Below are 21142 nucleotides of genomic sequence, written 5' to 3' on the forward strand. Positions count from 1 at the left end.
TTTAAGTTCTTTGTTTTCTTTGTGAAGCCGACAACATCTGGAGCTTTGTGACTCATAGAAACATCATTTTGTTCTTTAGATGACAGCAGATTGGGACTGAATAATCAATCACTATCAAACCAATAAAGACAAACATGCTGATTTTACAGGAAACTTTGTTGGAGAAGCTGCAAAGACATGAAACTGGTGGAGATCCCAAACCAGTTGATAGTGCTGGTTATTCCAAATAAAGCTGTTTCCCTTTGAGATGAAATGACTTTGTGTCCTGATATATAATAAAGATGTTGTTGTTTTTGAGCCCCTGTATTAAAAGTAGTTAAAGTCAGCTTGAGTTTGATGTCTTTATGTCAAAGCTGCTCATGATGTTGAGCTGCTGATGGAATAAAAACAATATAAAAGCATGTAGTCCAGACTTAAATGTAGCCTGTTGTTAGCTGAGCTCCACCACACAGTGTTTGACAGTGTAAAGTGTGTGAAAGGGCTGCTGGTGGAGCTCACTAGGATGAGCAGGTGACCACGAGGTGGAGAGCAGCTGGCCTGGCTTTGACCCGGGCCACGCCCCCTTTCTCTCTGCTTTGCTGTCACTTATCTTCACTGCTCTGTCCAATAAAGCTGAAAAAGGCCCCGAATCAAAGAAATCTGCTGCAGCCTCTGAAACGTCTTCTGTTTCCTTCCCGACGGCTTTTTCACCGTCAGCCCATCAGACAGTCCAGCAGCATTTATGATGATGTCATGATGTTGAAGAGGCTGCTACGGTGGCCTCCCATGACCCCCAGCCTCATCACAGCTGAGATGCAGACATTTGAAAACATTCAGCAGACAACTGAATAACAGTCCAACACAACAGTCTGTGTGCAGACACACACTGACCTTTCATATAGTCAAACACAGCTGGTTGAGTCATTTCTCTGTGAGTCTAAAGTGAATCTAGTATTTGAAAGTCCACTTCCTGTATTTGTTGTTGAAGACTTCTTCAGCTTCTTCTCAAGGACATCAGCTGCTTGTTTGGCAGCAGAGGCAGTTAAGAAGCTTCCTGAAAAACACTGAACAGTGAGTTCACTGTGGCATATGACAGATTCAGCTTTCTGTGTGCAAATGTGTCTGTGTCGACCTTTCAAATGCTGTTGAATCCAAAACATCAGCGGCTCCTCGGCTGCTCACTTCATGCACTTCTGTCTGTGTGACAGTCCAATGACATCACAGCTGTTTCCAGCCCCAGTGTCTCAGGACTGGACACCTTTAAACATGTCGAGGATCAAACAGCGTCCAGCTAAACACACATGAAACTATCAGAGCTGACAATCATTCCAATAACATCTAATGGTTCATGTATGTAGACACAGGACTACAAGGAAATGGCTCTCAGCATCTGGCTGTGGGAACACATGAGTCCCTGTTTGTGTTCAGATTGTGTGCATGTTTTAGACGTGTGTCACATGTAGAAACACAACAATCCCACAATGACACACAGATGTGTTTGACACAGCTGTGCAGCTGTAAGTTGTTTCTAATGATTCATTGAAGCTCTTCTAACATTCTGGAGACGATCAGTACATGAATCTGTTCAACACGACAACAATTTGACTTCAGTGTGAACGTTTGCATTAAATAACCTTCTTCATCCAGCTGACAGCATCTTCATCCTATGATGTGAACAGTTCCTCCTGTTGATGACAAACCTCTGACAGGATCTGCTTGAGGAGCTTTTTCATGTGCAGCTCTCTGAGCTCAGGGCTGAGCTGCTGTTTCATCTTTAAGAGCTGCTGCCTCCTCGCCGGACTTGTTCTCCTCTTCTTCTCCTAATGACACCATTTCTGCTTCATATTAAATTCAATAAAGATGCTGACATGTATCTGTAGCAACAACATCATTGAATCTAGAACAACTGGAGCCAAACCAGTGGCTCTGCTGGGATCACTGGTGAGCCAACACTTCCTTGTTGATGCAGATTTCAGGGCTTCCTTTTGCTCCTCCGTTATAACTGTTCTCTCTTCTCAACACATGATGACACAAAGGAATCAGCAGTGACAAAGATGATGCTGAAGAGAAGCACACACTTCACACATATAACAGAGCAGTGCAGTTACACACACCTCTGCTCGACATCAGGCCTCAAACAAAGACACAAAACACTAACTTGACTCTAAACAGAAGAAACGAGCAGCTGTTTCTGTTCTGTGCTTATTTATATTTGACACACATGCTTCTCTTTGTGCAAACACACATCGCACTATAAGGGTAACCTCGCACACAATGATTGGACAGCACAGTGATGATGCTGGGAGATCCTATACGCAGCAACACAGAAACACTGAGAACTTTAAACAATGATGGAAAGTGTTATAAATGACTTGTTGGCCTCTGATCTGTCACAAACAGCTGAAACGTGTCTCTCATGAGTCACATGAAGGTTTTTGACAGAAAGGACAAAAAGTAGCTGCAGTCAGTTTGTGTCATTTTTATATTTATTCATCTGGGAGAAAAATCTGAGGGACATTAAAATGTGTTTTCAACAGAGACAAGAACATGAATATAACAGAACAGGTAAATGAACATGTTTCAAGTAAACAGCTGGACTGATCAGGTCCAAACACAGAGTGATAAACTTGTCAAACAGCTGTCATATCTTTATATAGAAGCTCTTTATAAATGCTGCTCACTGCAGTCTGTTTACTAATAATGTCAAAGTGTTAGAAACACAGAAACATCAGAATGGTCTTTGTTCACAGAAACCTGTCTGGGATCCTTTGTTGTTCTTTTGATGCAGAGTTACATTATAAATATAAAGAGTTATTTCAGAGTCTCATCAGTTTTCCTGCATGTCTTTATTTAACACATCAGCAGGGCTGAAGCTCTCATGTTAAACACACACTGATCTATGGACACGTTCATGTGTTTCTAACAGAACCAGGCTGTTATCAGCCTGCACTAACATTATGTCACACACACTGAATGTAACAGTGACAGTTTACATCATCACACAATCAGCTGTGATTGTTTCACTGTCATCAAACGAGTCAACAGGAAGTAGAATCAATAGAAACCAATCATTTCCTGACAGCATGTCTGATGGAAATAAGTGCAGATTATGTATGAAGTCTAACTGCACACAGTAACTGTGTTACAATAAGGACTTAACAGCGCCCTCTGCTGGAGTGTTTCAGTACTGCGTTAACTAGAATACACCACCTCCTCCTCACACCACCTGCTACAGCTCTACTCTTCTATGACTACAGTCATCCACAGCACTGATGTGAGGTCACATGGTTCATATGTAAGGAGCACAGCTGACCTCAGGTCAGTTTAATGACTGTGAGCAGCAGCTGTGTTATTGTCACTGTGACAGGGAGACACTCTCAGACACAGCGCTCATGTCAGCTTGTTCTCATGCAGGAGGATCAGGAGCTCCATGTTTGTCTTTCTGTTTGAATCATGATGTGTTTGTGCCATCAGAGTCTGTCATGAGTACTCAGGGTTTCACAGCAGCTCTTCTGGATGCTGACGAGGACTCCAACCTCATGTTTCACCTCTCTGAGCTTCTGATGTCTGTGAACACTCGTGTTTCTTCTCTGGGCTCATCTGGACAAAAACACCTTTCTGTGTTTGGCTGCAGCCTCATTCTGACTGACAGGAAGTGTGTTATCCATGAGCTGCACTTCTGTGAGGAAGTTTCCTGCTGTGTTTCCTGTCTGTGGACAAACACGAGTGTTCCAGCTGAGGACTTGGTTCCTTCCACCTGTCCATACAGGACATCACGCTGTCTGCAGCTCTGTAAATGCAGCTCCAGGTCCTTCCACGTGCTGCTCTGTATTTGTGCAGTTTGTAGTGTGTCCTGGGAAACGTAGCACACATGGTGTTCTTCTGCTGTTTCCTCCTTTCACTGAGTGTGAAACACTGACGCTGTGCTGTTGTTCACAGAGGGGAGCTGATTCTAGCTGCAGCTGGACTCTGTCATCTAACTGAATGTGTTGGTGCTGATCACGGGGCTCTGAGGGGGGAGCAGCAGGAGGACTCTGGATGCTGACGTCAGTGTATCTGTGGAAGCTCCCACAGCGTGTCTGTCATTCAATATTGTGCTGTATATTGTATCTATGCAAAGATGAACAGACTGTGTGTTCACTGGTCTCTGTGCTGCAGCTCTGATGTCATCATCACTCCCTCCTCCACCCTCAGCAGTCCCAGCATGCTGCTGTGGTGCACCCCACCCTCACTCTACACCTGAGCCACAGACCACACCCTCCACCTCAATATACACCAGTTTTCTCTGCTGTGGAAATGAGATCAGGAGGAAATCATCATTATTATTATTTAATAAACGCTCACATTAATGTGGGCTTATTTGTTTCATATTAGAAACATTAGTTGAGTGTTTTTAGTATAAAATGGTCAAAGTCCCTCTTTTTGCTCCTCCCCTCACCTGTGGATGGGCGGTGCTGTTACCGTGGTGACAGCTTGGATGTGTTTCAGTCCTGCCTGGTTATCACTGCAGGAATCTTTCACATTTATTACAGGTAATAACTCTGATTTTTCTGTGTATTATGAACCAAATGTATCCTGATACACACAGAGATGGATGAGCAGAGGTTTTTTTTGCAGTTTATGTAGTTACTATGGACTTAATGCATACATATTATTAAAATTAGGGCTATAACAGTTGTATTGATGTATAGCAACTTGAAATGCTCCCACAAATGGCTCCACAGCATGTAAAAATATAACAAAAGCTCTGGCGGACTTGGTTCTGTGGTCAGTCTTAAAGGGTGAAGTTAAACTCTGTAATCTTCACTGTGTCACAGAGTTCAGTGAGTCCCGTTATTCACAGTATCAATCAGATCATCAGAGAACAGCTGATCAGCAATCAGTGGTGCCAACAGCGCCTCCTGTGGTGAGAGGATGCAATAATGCAATGTAGCATTTTTCCACTCAACACTTGCAGTCATGGAAACTGTCTGTTGGATCAGCACAGGGACACTGAGGCACCAGGAGACCAGAACCCAAACCCAGGATAAAGAGTTTGAGTGAATGTGGTGTTGAAGGTGTGGAGGTGGATCAGAGTGTCAGAGGAGACTCTGTAGAAGGACAGAGTGCCAGCAGGACAGTCCACATACACTGCTGCTCTGTTAGAGACAGAGGAGGAGGAGGAGGAGGAGATGGATGTTTTTATTCTATTGTGACAGACATAACCAGGACCATCATCAGAGCAGACCAGACTCCAGGACTGATCATTCCATCCAAACACACAGTCACTGCCTCCTTTCCTTCTGATGCTTCTGTAACTCACTGATATATCAACGTTTCCTCTCCACTCGACCTCCCAGTAACAGCGACCAGTCAGACCATTCTACACAAGCAGCTGGGAATAAACATCATCAAATCTGTCTGGATGATCAGGATATGACTGAACCTCCTCCACACGTGTCACCTTCCTGGTGTTGTCAGACAGTTGGAGCTTTGTGTGCACTGTGTTTGTGTCGATTGTGAGGTTGACAGGAATCTGATGGAGAGAACAAACACAATCCAGCTGCAGTTATTGATCCATCATCTGTTCATTGATTGCACACTTTGATGATGACTCCTGACATGATGAAGATGGTTGAATGTGTGCTGCTTTGTTTTCATCTGAATCCCATTAAAAACACACTTACACTTCCTCAGACCTGGTCTCAACCATCGGACTCCAGCAGGCTCCACCCTGAAAGGAGGAGGGGGTCAGAGCAGCACAGTCAGCATGCACACATGGACATTACATGGCTCTCACACACACACTGTTACACACTGAGCTCAAAGCTCGGCTCACTGTTTTATTCAAAGAAATCTACATTTATTATCAGCACATTTAAAAACAGCTTGAGCCAAAGTGCTGCACAGAGTAGAGAGAAAATAGGAAACATACACAGTAATGACTATAAAGACTGGTCAGGATTGAAAGCTACAGAGTACAAATGTGTTTCCAACGGCTTTTTAAAAATGTCCGAGTGTTTTAAACGTAACCGGAAGTGGGAGTCGTACGGAGCCGCTATTTGTGATTTTATATTTAATTTTTTTCGGTTTTACAGTTAATTTTGATTTTTTTATCGGACCCGTCTAAGGTCTTTGAATTATTCTGACCCATGGTCAGTGATTTCCAGAGGGGTTTAGACGCTTGAAGGATTTAAGTTAGTTTTTATTTTTGCTGTGGCACACCTGAGGTTACTTGATTTTTTTTGCTAGCAATTTTATCTTTTTAGTGAGCAACTTCTCACTTTTTAACGAGCAACTTCTCGTTTTATGACCCCAGGCAACTTCCTGTGTCCTTTCTGCTGGTGAGCAACTTCTTAGTTTATGACAGCAGGCAACTTCCTGTGTCCTTTCTACTTTTATTTACAAAACAACAGGCAACTTCCTGTGTTTCTATGTGGGCCACTAACGAAGGCTCCCCAGCGTATCCCACTTGTTACTATGTGGGCCACTGAAGAAGGCCTCGTCAGCGTATCCCGTTTCTATGTGGATCACTGAGAAAGGCATAACACAGTCTTATAAAATAAAAGACGAGTGCCTACCTTCGTCAGGATCCCACTTCTGACACCAAAATTGAAGGAAACGGTTTCCAGGGCCTAATCCGTGGATCGACTTCCTTCGAGGCGTGGACGTCTATCAGCAGAGAATGTACCTTCACCTATCAGCAGAGAATGTCCCTTAGTCTGTAACACAGTCAAATATATTCTCAAGTAATATTCAAGCATGCCATTCAGCGTGTTAGTACGAGCTCGGGAGCAGCTTGGGAGAACAAGAAAACAGAGACTGCTTCAGGTTGTCTTCCCAAATTGACTCAACTTTATTCACAAGTACAACAGTTTATATAGAGGGTAAAATTCATGAGACAGCAGATTTATCAGTTTAAACCAGTACAGACCAAGATAAGGGAGCGTCTTCCTGCCCTTGGGTGAAGAAGCATCCTTTGTATAGTGTATCAGTTCAGCTACAATTGTGATTATCTCAGCGACATATTTTCAAGGCACGAAATAAAGAGTTCTTTCATTAGTGAATTCTGAAACAAACCATCTGGCCTTCAACAGGCGTCTAAAAGATTAAGAAACTAATGTAGCTGAGGGAGTGATCTCTGTGGTATTTCAACCTTGTACCAGCCTGTGATTCTCACACATCAATTCTTGGGTCAAAGAGAAAAATAACTAAAACAAAGGGGCCTTATTGAATGACAGAGTTTTCCTGCATAATGTCACTATAAAACAATATCCAGTAAATGCTCCCATGGTGCTAAAATACCTAACAGCAACGTTACCATATAATCTGTTTTCAACAAAGGTTTCACTCCGTCCGGTGTTGATGGAATGATTCAGGCCGTACTCGTCAGGCTTCCCGTCGACCACACGCATTTCAGTCACAAACCCCGTGACTGACAACAAGGGAAACAGCAGAAGACAAGATGTGGAAAATACTGGATGATGATGATGGAGGATTAACCGCGGTGGTTAAACTGTTTCCTGTCTTTGTGGGTGTACTCACAGGGAAGTTTCCAGGCACGTCAGTCTTGGTGGCTAAAGTCTCCATTTTCCAACATGTATCGCTACAGGTGCAAAGACACAACATTAATCATCAGTGTAAATATTTTAATGCTGTCCAAACGGTGTTTGCTTTGTCTGTCCTCTCGCGCTCACAGAGGAAACGAGGACGCCACCTTCAACCCATCTTCAGTTGGCTCAACCATGGCCGGACTTCCTGTTGGCTTTGTGACAGCAAACCACTTGAAATGAGAGCAAACTGCAGTCAAGCACCACTTACAGCAACCTGTGGACACGCAAATGGAAAGCACTGAGAATCATACAGAAGCATAAGAGCTGTTTATTGTAACACGTGTGTGTGTGTGTGTGTGTGTGTGTGTGTGTGCACATTAATAACACACTGATGTATGTTAGTTTGATTTATGCTATATCTGAGAAAACAATTGCAGAATTTTACATCAAAGTTTCCAAAGCTGATGTTTTGTTGTTCACTCTGTTTTATATTCATATAGTTTGTTGTTTTTAAATCAGTGGACAAAATAAATATTATCACACAAAATCCAGGGTGAAACATAACCAAATAACCTAAATGGTGAAGTCATTATAGAAGTACATGTTGCAAAGGTCAGCCTCCTGTATAGACTGCTAAACTGTCTGGGGGGGCCCTGCCTGTCCTCGTTGGATAAGCTCCACCCCTTTTCCATAAGACGGAGACATTTGTATGAAAATAGATGGGCAGTAAAATAAAAAATAAAAAATATTATGGATGACTCTGTAAATCAAAGTCGGCCTGAGGCAGAAGCAGAAACCATGAGGAGCACAGCACCACTCCCAGAAGGGCACGAAGTGAAGCCATAGCTGCTGAAGAGTGAAGACGTGATGATGGAGGAGATCACAGATGAAGATCTGCTGCCTGCTGACTCTTTATATAGAAGAGTGAGACTATCTCCCCACCAGCAGCTGCACTTATACAAACCCCAGGTGCTGGGATGGCTTTGAACATGTGACATTTTCTGCAAACACATGGACAGTTTCATAAGCACAAAGATTATTCCTGCAGCGGCAGAATCGTATCCACTGTGTGAGAGGTGAACGTCAGTGATGTTGTGATCGCCTGCACTGCAAACGCTCGCTTCCAGGAAGACGAGGAAAGCCCAGAGTCGTAAAATTCGTCTACTGGCCAGTGTTTTAGACAGGCTTCACGGCGCCAGGACTCGATTACACCGGGAAAGAACACAGCGCTACTTTGAAGGTGAATATAACACAGTCATGAACATCATGCGTTTAGAATAAATCGACTTTAGAACGACACTCACAACCGTAGAATCCTGTGTGGATAATAAGAGAATCCTGTGTGGATAATAAGAGAATCCTGTGTGGATAATAAGAGAGGTCCTGTGTGGACCGAAGGTTAGAAAGTAACCTATAAGACGGGATTGCATGTCCTGTGTGGACCCGCCCCCGCTAAAAACTTGACTACGAAAAAGAGTGTCGATTAAAAGCAGGTTTTCGTTTAAACGCGCAATGTATGTGTGTGTAAAGAGTAAGTACATATTTGAATAGAGACTCCAGGTCTCTGTACTACTCTTCTGTTTTCCTGTGAGGTATTGAGTGGTGGGAAAGAGGAAAGGTTGCGCTTCATCGCATAAAATTGAGGCCGCCCTGAGTTTAGCTCAGGGTAGAAGGCTGCCTCAATAACCTCCTCCAACCCTAGTACCACCAAGCCCCATAGTGTGTGTTGGCAGTATTAATAAAATAAAAACCCTTTAACCATGGGAAACAAACCCACAAAACCTGAATTAACCGCTGATGAGCAGTGGATGGAGAAAATCCATCCAGGTGCCGGCCAAATAAGTGCAAATAAGTGGAGGAATCCAGATAAACTTAACTGTGTTGCCTGGAAGGGAATCAGTAACCCCACCCCAGTGCAACAACTCGGACAATGTCTGAAGGAGGAAATAGAAAAAAGCAAAGGCAAAAAGAAAGGTAGACGTATGTCAGAATACGTTAGTTTCTTTGTGCCATGGCAGGAAGAGAGTAAAAGACGTGAGGAAAAGAGAAAAGAAAAACAAAACAAGCAGGCTAAGAAAGTACCCACCGAGACCACAAACCCCCCACCTTATAAACCACAGCCCTCAGCCCCGAATCCTTTTGAAGCGGGACAGCCGAGCCCCCCAACCCCATGTCCCACCATCTCAAAAAACCCTTTCACCAGCCCTCAAGATCCATACGCATCAGTTAAGACACAGCTAAAGTTAATGACGCAACCGGACCCTTCTCCAGGGTTTCCACCCCCTTTATGGCCCCTGTCTCCGTTAGGCCAATTCCCATTGATCCAAGAACCAAACCCAAACTATGGACGCGCAACAGGACCAGCAGTAGACGGTGTAATCCCCAGGGACAATAGAGTAGTTACATACTCATTCCGCCCGTGGTCAGCAGAAGACCGAAAAAATGTTCTGAAAGATGTGCCCCCTTTAAATGAGGGACACCAGCAGTGGAGAGATGCAGTAGAGCTAATCCGCGCAGATTGGTGTCTTAATGGTAGAGAAATGCTACAGGTGCTGCAGGACCTTTTAGGTCTAAGATTAGCCAGGGTAAGGGGAAATTACATAGGGACAAGAGAAGATGGAACGCCGATAGAAGCGGGCCATGCTGATCTGACCGCCGCACTAAATGAGGTTTACGAAAGAATTAGGGTGACTTTAGCCCCCAGACCAGATTATGGAAAAATAGGAGAGACAAAACAAAAAGATAATGAGTCTGCTTCAGACTTTTTAGACAGGCTGAGACCAATCTTTAGACAAAATTCAGGACTGGAATACGATCCAGCCCCTAACTCCCCTTATGAACAGCAGCTAAAGAATGCATTTTTAAAGGGCCTCCTCCCAAAGGTCCGCGCTCACATAGACAAACACTGGGTCACCCAAAACACTGGGAATTTAGCCGATGCTTTGCAATACGCGGAACATGCAGTAAAAGTTCAAAAGAACAAAACAGCCCAAACTGGAGTTTTTGTAGTAAATACTGAAGGTGGAATTGTTGCATACGCAGGAAGAAATCCACAAAAAGGGAAAGGCAGGAAAACAGAACAGAGATGACAAAGAAAAACACAGGAGGTGTTATAACTGTGATAAAGAAGGGCATCTTGCCAGAGATTGCAGGAGCAGACAGAGGGAGGACCGCAGGGATAGGCGGGACAACAGGGACAGAGGCAGGGACAGATATGACCGCCCTGCTAGACGAGAAAGGCAGGACAGAGACGACAGGGACAGTACTGAGGAAATGTGACTAGGCCCCCACCCAGACACCTCAAACGAACAGCAAGAGTGTGGGGCTGAAATTTTTAACATTCATCAGTTACTTTTGGGTTCTGAATACAAACCAGAGGTAACTATTTACATAAATGGCAAACCTTACACAATGTTATGTGATACTGGCGCATGTATGACAGTTCTGACAGAAGAACCCCCGAAAACACACTTCTCAAAGGATGCCCGTGTGGTCACCTCAGCCTCCAGGCACACCACCACACAATTGTTAACACAAAAGTTAGACTTCCTACATGCAAACAGCGACCGAAAGTGCAAACTACAATGCATTATTGACTCTAGCTGCCCGGTAAACCTATTAGGCCGTGACGGACTGATGAAGCTAAGAATAGGAGTAGTTCCTGAAAGCAATGGCATGAGAGCAGAATTAATGCTCTCAGAATCACACACGCTCGTGTGTCACGGGGATGGTGAACCACACTATTATTGGACGCTGGCTTTGCCATCCTCTAAACAGCTAATTACAATAACTGAGAGATATTTACCGCGAACATCAGAAGTAATGCCGCACAATGAACTACATCATACTCTGTGTTTTAAACAAACACCAGGCCCTGACCCAGAGTATGACACCCAGGTCCACCATCTGGGACTACAGAAATTAACCTTGCAACACCTTTACGTTACAAAAAGCGGAAATGCTGTATGCTCGGTGATCCAACCCCCCAGAGTAACAGACTTAAAATAGAATGCCTGTTCCACATGTCTCTACAGCAAAAAACTCTCAAACACAATGGAAAGATTTAGGTATCGTTTTAAAACGAGTGCAGGATGATCATTATGAAAAGACAGAAGACACCCATGAAGGTTGGCTTCAAGGCCGCAGGACCGGCTGCATGAGGTACACTTTGGGGTGGGTTTTAAATGTAAAGCCCAGCACCCACCTAACTGACTCTCCAGCCTCATGCCTTGTAACTGAGAGGGCAGAATGATCGCTGTTGGCACCTGTAAATGAAACAGACATTGTAAACTTGCCAAAATCCCTATGGTCCACTGGACCAACAGATGTCGGCCTGATAAAAAACGCTGACTCAATACAAGTAAAGGTAATCTCAAAACACAGACCAATGAAGCCGCAATATCCACTATCTGCAGAAGCAAAAAACGGAATCCGCCCAGTTATAGCAGATATGGAAAAAGCAGGGATTCTCATAAAAACAAATAAAACAACGTGTAACACACCTATATTTCCAGTAAAAAAAGCAAACACAGGGAAATATAGACTTGTTCACGACTTAAGAGCAATTAATGACATTACAGAACAAATACCTCCTGTCGTGGCGAATCCACATACAATATTGAACCAAGTGTCACCCAGAGAAAAATGGTTCTCAGTCATAGATCTTTCTAATGCATTCTTTTCCGTGCCCCTGCACCCAGAGTCACAAGGGCTATTTGGCTTCACGTTTGATAACCAGAAATACACATACACACGCTTACCACAAGGTTTTCAAAATAGTCCAACACTATATGCGGAAGCTCTTAAGCACTCAATGTCTACTTGCACTCTGCCTGCTCCAGGAAAGTTCCTACTATACGTAGATGACATTCTGGTGACCGGAAACACGCAGGCAGACTGCAAGGCAAACACCCTCACCGTGCTATATCACCTAGCACAGCAGGGTCACAAAGTGTCACAACACAAGTTACAACTGTGGCAGTCAAAGGTCATATATCTAGGTCATGAACTGACAGGACAAGGCCGCAAACTGTTAGACAGCCGAAAAACAGCAGTACAAGAAGCCCCAAAACCACTAACAAAGCAGCAAATGATGAGTTTCCTCGGTCTCTGTAACTTTTGCAGAAGCTGGATTCCAGAATATGCTCTCAGAGTCCAACCCCTACAAGACTTAATATATGGGAAAAATCTAGCTTTAAGAGACAAACTGACATGGACACCTGATGCTGAAAAATCATTTCATGATCTGAAATCAGCATTACAAACCAGCACTGTCCTAGCATTGCCAGACTATGACAAACCATTTTATTTACATGTGGATGGCAGCTCTGGATATATGAAAGCTGTACTGACACAAGCCTTTGGGGATAAACAACGACCATTGGCATTTTATTCCTGCAAACTTGACTGTGTAGCCTCTGGTCTCCCCACCTGCGTACAGGCTTGTGCAGCAGCAGCAGAAGCAGTAAAAAAGTCAGCAGATATTATTTTGGGACATCCTTTAATAGTCAAAGTACCACATGCAGTCACCTCAATCCTGTTGCAAGCAAACTTATCATATCTGACACATGTAAGACAATTATCATACGTAGGTATTTTGCTATCACAATCGCACATCACCATAGAGAAGTGTGGCCAACTTAACCCAAGCACATTGCTTCCTGCAGAAATAGATGGTGACTCACATAGCTGCCTTCACAAGCTAGATGAGGAAACGAAACCACGTGCCGATATATATAGCACACCACAACCATCCTTTTTAGATATTTTTGTAGATGGGTCCGCAAGTAAAGACAACACTGGCCGAAACTGTGTAGGTTATGCTGTGACAACAATAGATACAGTCATTGAAGCACAGCCATTAACCTCCTCATACTCAGCACAAAGTGCCGAGCTAATAGCGGTAATCAGAGCCTGTGAATTACACAAAGATAAGGATGTAAACATCCACACAGACAGCCAGTATGTCTTTGCCGCAGTACACCATTTTGCTAAAATCTGGCAGAACAGAGGAATGGTAACATCCACAGGGACCCCAGTACAACATGGTGAACTTTTGAAAAAGCTTTTAGAAGTAATTATGTTGCCAAAACACCTAGCTCTATGCAAATGCGCTGCACATCAGAAAGATAATTCAGCCATTACTAGAGGGAACAATTTTGCAGATGAAACCGCAAAGGAAGCAGCAGGCAGAAAAACAGAAGTTCTCGCATTAACTTCCTCTCCTTTAATACCCATAACAGTACTGATAGACGAACAAAAGGCCGCATCACAAAATGAAAAAACCTCGTGGTTAAAGGAAGGAGCAACATTAAAGGATGATATCATGACATGTCATGGCAAACCGATTTTGCCGAAGTCCCTGCATAAAACTGCAGCGTTAGTGACACACGGTAATACCCACGTGTCAACAGCAGGGATGGTAGATATACTCTCTAAACAATTCTACACAAAAAATTTTGAAACTTCAGCAAAAGAGTATGTTAGAACATGCATGATATGTCAAAAACACAATGCCCAAGGGAATCTAAGGCCCAAAAGAGGTCATTTCCCCACTCCACCTCACCCTTTTCATACCATACACATGGATTTTATCCAACTACACAAGCACCAACAACTAGAGTACGCACTAGTAATAATAGATGTATTTTCAAAATGGCCTGAGATCTATTCAGTGAAAAAGGCTGACGCAATAACAGTAGCAAAATGTCTGTGCAATCACTATATTCCAACATACGGAATACCGAGCCTAATAAGATCTGACAATGGCACACACTTTGTGAATGAAGTAATATCAAAAGTCTCTGAAGCTTTAGGTTTCAGCATAAAACACCATTGTTCCTACCACCCACAGAGCGCAGGATTGGTAGAAAGAACAAATGGCACGATCAAACAAAGGCTAAGAAAATGTATGGAGGAAACTGGCCGCCCATGGCCTGAGTGCATAGGTTTAGTTAAAATGTGGATGAGATTAACACAGGGCTCAAACAAACTAACACCTTTTGAGATAGTACATGGGCGACCCTTCCCCCTCCCTGTTACCAGTGAGCCAATAGATAAATCAATAAGAGAAACAACATTAGCAGAATGGATGGCAAAGCTGCTAGAGAATAAAGAAATAATAACGAACAATCAACTGCCGAGTGATTCTCTTCCAGTCTCTTCCAGGTTGAAACCAGGCGACTGGATCCTGATCAAAGTACTCCAAAGAAAAAACTGGAGCACTCCCAGGTGGGAAGGCCCCTACCAGGTCCTGATCACCACGCCCACGGCATGCAAAATTGCTGCACGACCTTCGTGGATTCATCAAAGTCACACCAAAAGGGTAGAGCCTACCTAAAGCATAGACCCTAGTCTCCTCCAGACCTCTTTGTGTTCGCCCGGTGGGGGGTAGGGTGATCAGGTGGCAACACTCGTGAACCCACCTCTCTGGCCGGGGTCTACTCACTGGGGGTCTTGAGAGAGAGACACAAGGTCAAGAAGAAGAGACGCTCACCCAAGGGAAAATCATCCAATCAAGATGATCAACATGCTATTACCAACTCTTCTGAGCCTGCTGGTTGTCTCCCAGACACACGGGTTCAACCCTTGTAATGACACAGACGGACAGGCAAAGAAAACAGACGACCTTTACCTGTGTTACAACAAGACAAGCTTCACCTCTACCGTATGGATACCTTTTAACTCATTCTACATAGGAGGATACAAAGCCGAAGCCTGGAAAGGCTACGACTGGTACCTATCCAGTTCAGACGGAAACAACCCAGGATGGGACACCGTTTTCACTTATACTGGAAATGATTGGATGCCATATCAAAGCAGTTAACTGCAAGAATCAGCAAAAAACCTTTCAAAGCAAATGAACTTGACGAAGACAGCTGAACACCTGATCCTCAACTTCCACACGCTGAACAACCCATTGCTGGAGAAGCCACCAAAATCACAGAAAAGAACCCACCTGGTTCCAACGCTGGCAAGTAGCTCTAACTGCTACCATCTGACCCTATTTATCTACAAGAGCGGAAAAGATCCACATCACTTCGTGTCAATATGCAATAACATAACGAAAGGCATGGTCCCATCATCCACAGAGGCGCCACAGGAAGAAGACGAACCAAACGGAAGCCCGGCTTTATCTGCAGGCCCACTCTCAAAAACGATGAAAACTGCCATAATAGTGGGACCAAAACTAAAGCCAGACGACTGGTTCCGAGTCACCACAGGGATCACAGGACACTCAAATAACTGGTTACTACTGGCAGAACAAGCAGCTCAAGATGCTAGTGATGACTGCATGGTCTGCCTAGGACCAAGACCAATACTGAGAGTGGTACCTGCACCTATGGAAGAAAACTGCCTGACAGCTGTAATGAACCATACCAACATTCAAGACAAGAACTGCACAAAATGGGACAGAATCTTTCCCATCACCAACGAAGAAAAAAGAAAACCCATATTCTCACAAGATGTGATGGTAGCAAACCACACCTGCATAAATATGATAGGCCCAGGAGAAAGGCTGGGAAGCCTCAACGCAACTAGCTGCCTAACCATTACAAAGGTGGACTCCTCATTCAAGCCACGAAGCAGAGCTGATGTCTGGTGGTGGTGTGGAGACCTAAACCTGTATGATCGTTTGCCTAACAACTGGATCGGCATGTGTGGATTGGTATCACTGTTGTTACCCATTCAGGTTGTAAAACTCAAAGCCACGGATATAACTATAACAGCAGGACGACTGAAGATAAACCCACGACAAAAGAGATCAGCACCAGAACAACCTGGACCAGACCCAACGTACATCGATGCCATAGGCATTCCCAGAGGAGTACCAGACGAATATAAACTAGTGGACCAAGTGGCTGCCGGTTTCGAATCGTCAGTGTGCTGGTGGTGTACAATCAACAAGAATGTGGACCGAATTAACTATATCCACTATAACGTCCAGAGACTAGGAAATCTGACACAATCAGGCTTCCATGCAGTGGCCGAGCAACTAAGAGCCACCTCACTGATGTCTTTCCAGAACAGAATTGCATTGGACATGCTACTGAGCGAAAAGAATGGGGTGTGTTCGATGTTCGGAGAGCAATGTTGTACCTTCATCCCTAACAACACCGCAGCTGATGGAAGTCTGACCAGAGCCCTAGAAGGCCTGAAGACTCTGAACGAGAAAATGAAGGAGCATTCTGGAGTTGACACTTCTACGTGGGACAACTGGATTGACATGTTTGAGAAATATCGGAGTTTTGTGTCATCAATCCAGGTATCTGTAGCAGTATTCGCAGCCATACTCACCTTGTGCGGATGCTGTTGCATACCTTGTATCAGAGCACTGATAAACAGACTTATCGCAACAGCCATAACTCCCCATGTCACATCCCCACCAGAGACTATGATGCTCCTTGAAAACAATGAAAGTGACACAGACTCTGAGGAAGAAGAGGACAACATATAAATAAGGAAAAAGAATTTATAATGTTGAACATTTAACTTTGCTAAATGACACTCTAGTTGAAAATGTACCCGCAAGTGACTAGAAGTTGATAAGATGCAAAATATTTGAACAACAGCAGGGAATGATAGAAGTAACTTTTAAGTTTAAACTGCAGATGTCTATTATTAAAAGATACCTCCGTTATAAAGCTTTCAAATGTATTAAAATGTTCATATATTTTTGTATCACATGCCATTACATCCTGACACACACACACACACACACACACATACACATGCTAATAAGTAAGCTTGAAAAACAGGAAATGCTATGCAACTGTCTCTTGGTATAAATAAATCTGACTGCAATGCCTCGGGTGTGAGTATCACTCGATCACTCACCCGTGCACGTAGCTCTATAAAACTCCTTTTGACTGTCTTGTATTCCTTCATCGTATTTAAAAATGTCACACACCACTGACAGTCAGACAGTTCTTAGAAAATGTAGTTTCTCTTTAAGCTTTTAACGTCTCTTTTACCCCCATTTGTCTAAAACTACTTGACAGCCCTTCATGTCAGAGGTTTATTACCTGTGCAGGATGGAGCACATGGTCTCAGTCAGGCTGGACACGATCACTCCTACAGGAAGTAAATGTGATTTTATTTCACCTGTGAAATGATGAAAAACAGCAGAATAGCTCACGCTAACAAACGGGTGTTGAAATGTTTCATTTTCTGCTGTTTCACAGGTCAAAAAGGGCGTCGAAGCAAACTGAAGCTGAGCTGCTGCTGCTGTTGTAGTGCAGCATCTGCTGTGTGCTTCATCAGAGAACCTTCTGTACACAGCAGACAGAGGCTGCTGCCACTGAAGTCCATCTGCTAGAGAGCTTTAAACACTGGTTATTGAAGTGGCTTTGATGATACTGATACACAGTCTTTGCTGCTGTCACAGGACAGGGATCCACCAGGGAGTAGTTGTCAGGATAAAGAGCCTTCGCTTCTCTAAATATAAACTGGATACTTGTAGGAAACTTTGGGAAGCAGCATTTTTCCTCATATCGTCTAAACTGAAGTTAGCTCAGGTGCTTCTTCCATACTTGCTCTGCAGAAAGCCAAAGAGTTTGGAGCTCTGCAAACATTTGCAGCACAGCTGGATGTTTGTAACTTTGGTCACCTCTGTATCATCCCTCAGATTCTTTCTGCACAGCTTTGAAACCACGACAGCACGAGTGATGCTGAGGAGACGTCCAGTTTAAACAGACCTTTATTCCTGGAACACAAACACATGAAGTGATGCTGCTAAAGAAGAACATTTAATCGCACTAATGAATCAAGCATCTGTTTGTCTGTCAGTCTGTCAACAGTTCCTCTGATCGACTTCAGACTTGGTGGGTATTTTGTTTTTGCAGCGGTCAAAGTCGATCAGCGTGTTGCTTTGTCTGCTGTAAATCTGCCTGTACAAAGGGAAACATGCATGTTTTAGATGCAAACTCACAACATGGCTGCATTTTTGTGATTATGTGTATTTTATATTGATTTATTCTATTATGTTTTGTATATGAATCTTTACAAGTGTGTCGATACAAAGGCTTGATTAAAACAAAGGTCTCAGCTGTGCTGTTAGGGATGCTCTCATATTTGTTTCAAATGTAATAAATCAAAGGATTTCAGGCTTTTCATCCTTTTTATTTGTTTGGTTCTAACAGCAGCTGGATAAAAACATGCAGGTGATGAATATAATTGTGTGATATTATGAGCATTGTGAATAAAGAAAGAGCAGAGATAGTAAAAAGGAAACAGGTGATGGACGTGAGATTTTCAGAACAAAAGCTCCTCAGTGAGACGATCACCTGGACACAAGGTCAGGCAGCTGGGACTCATCTAGAGAGCAAAATGGAAAAGTGATCTGTGCAGAACATCACTGTTGATTGCAGTTATTTACATCAGACTTCTTCTCTGAGATAAGAGCACCGTTTCTGGGAAAGATGACAGTATTTCCAGGCTGGATGCTGTTTGCAGGGAGAACTGAATGAAAGTCTCCTGCACCTCAGCGCTGAGGTCCACACCTGTGAACACAGATGAGGTCAATCTGCTGCAGCACGTAGAGCTTTACTGATCAGCAGGTTCAAAGGATTCAGCAGAGCGTAGAGTCAGAGCTAAATGCCACATCACCATAGAGTTTGTTAACAACAGCTTTCTTTGCCCTTTGTCTCGATGGACTGAATCAGGGATACTCGTCATACTTCACCTCAACCACGTCACTGAGAGACCCCAGCCTGACACAGCAGCAGAGATGATGAAAGCAGAAACAGCAAACAGATGCTTCAGTTGTGTTTCTCTCTGTGTGTGCGCTCACGCCCACTTGTGTGTGTGAACTTTCCACGTACCTCAGCTTGTTTCTCCAACATGAGCCATCAGGGCTGAAAAACATCACTAACACATGAATTCTTTCTCTTTTTGTTATCACCTGTGATCATGTGTCTCATGTTTCTGTCATTCACCAGTTCTTGTAGAGTTACGTGTAACTAGACTTCTGTGGGACGTAAATGATTGTTTTGTATGCAGATCTGTACAAAGGATGGAAACACTTGATTACAAAGGAGATCTCAGCTGTGTTGTTGTGGATGGACTTCAACGTATTTGTTAAAAAAGAGAATAAAGCAAAGTGTTTTAGCTGTTTGGGAGTTTTTGTTTGATTCCATTCAGTTTTATTTCTATGGAGTCAAATAATAAGAAAGGCTCTAGAACAGCCCTGAGTTTGTCCAGGTGACACTCCTCTGAAGAACAAAGACAAAGAGGAAGAAGGGGACTCGTTTTCAAGTCTTGTTTCTTTCAAAATAAAAGCTGAAATGTTTTGGAAGCATGATAATATTTCAGCCAGGATGCCGTCTCCAAGGAGACCTGCACCTCAGCGCTGAGCTCCACATCACGCCCTGTGAAAGCACAGATATAAATCTGCTGCAGTGAGAAGAACTTTACCCAACACAAGTGTAGAAGTAGACATTTGACTTTACCTACAACCTGTTAACAACAAAGCTTTCATTGCCTCTGCTGTTGATGTCATGTAGGACTAATCATACTTCACATCAGCCATGCACACGTCAGAGGATCTCCAGGCTTTCAGTAATAAAGCCAAGCAGATGATGTGAACATAGCAATAGTAAAACATGCATCATAATCAGCTGTATGTGTCGACTATGTGGCACCTCAGTCTTGTTGGCATGAAGAAAAGTTGTGTAACATGTAGCATAAGGGCTGCAAAGACATCATGTAGACAGCAGTCGTCTGTTAGTCGTAACGTATCTCCTGTTAAAGAGTTAAATGTGCGTTCTCCATCTCTGTCCTCTCACAGCTCGCCGTACACCAACTCCAGCTGTGGTAACCATGGCTGTGCCCATCAACACGCTGAAGCTGAGACGCCACCCGTCACTATGGCGACTCCAATAGGGTTACCTGTCAGCTGTGGACGCATGAAAGGAAAACAGCAGAAACACAGACATGTTTACTGGAACATTTCCTATTGACAGCTTTATGGAAAAGTGGGTTTAAACACTTTTCTATGTTTGATTTTGTTTATTTATGGATTTATTGTGAAAGGAATTTCAAAGTTTTAATTTGACCTTTCCCCTGTTTTTCATACAGACTGGAGACGAATGGATGGTGCTTTCTTTGTTTGTCTAAAGATAATGAATAAAACTCTACACACATCTTAAACCACCCTCCTTTCTATATATTTTGTTATATAAATGGAAAGTATATAAGACACAAACTGAGCTTATATGATACTAAGGACCCTGGAGGTCAGTCCACCTTTATAATTCAGCACAGCCTGGAGTCTTGGTCTTTTCTTGGATGTTGGTTCCCTTTGTTTCCATCCTCTGTTAAGATGTTTCAGTAATGTTGAGGTCTGGGGAGGCCAATCCATGGCTGACGTCCTGTGATGCTGCATTAGCAGTTTGTTCATAGTGAAAAATGAAGCCACTGCCAATCAGACATTTGCACAGTGGATCAACTTCTGATGGTACTGTCCTGAATTCCACACCTATAATATGTTTGCATGTACTGATGAATATGTGCAGCTGATTTTCAGTCCAGTTCCTGTGTGACAGACGCCAGTCTTTCTGCCTGTGTCCTTCCTTAACAATAGAGCCATCCTTCCACTGAGACTGTTTCTGATGAGGCTTCACTGAGCAGTA

At 43.5% G+C, this 21142-nt stretch overlaps 2 long non-coding RNA genes across 2 annotated transcripts in view; one reads left to right on the forward strand and one right to left on the reverse strand.

Annotated features, from left to right (window-relative positions):
• The window catches only part of LOC113016810 (uncharacterized), an 11258-nt gene extending 2719 nt beyond the window's left edge, over positions 1–8539 (reverse strand). Inside the window, exons 1-3 of the long non-coding RNA XR_003271309.1 lie at positions 7656–8539; positions 7504–7564; positions 7280–7393 (exon numbers count right to left, since the gene is read on the reverse strand). This is a non-coding gene — a long non-coding RNA (uncharacterized LOC113016810). The remainder of the gene's footprint in view (positions 1–7279; positions 7394–7503; positions 7565–7655) is intronic.
• A 10732-nt stretch (positions 8540–19271) lies between these two features.
• LOC113016832 (uncharacterized) lies at positions 19272–20660 on the forward strand. Its single transcript, XR_003271315.1, has 2 exons — positions 19272–20485; positions 20589–20660. It is a non-coding gene; the product is annotated as an uncharacterized LOC113016832 (long non-coding RNA).
• The last annotated feature ends 482 nt before the right edge of the window (positions 20661–21142 follow it).

This window comes from Astatotilapia calliptera, chromosome 3 (assembly GCF_900246225.1).
Source record: "Astatotilapia calliptera chromosome 3, fAstCal1.2, whole genome shotgun sequence".
NCBI lineage: Eukaryota > Metazoa > Chordata > Actinopteri > Cichliformes > Cichlidae > Astatotilapia > Astatotilapia calliptera.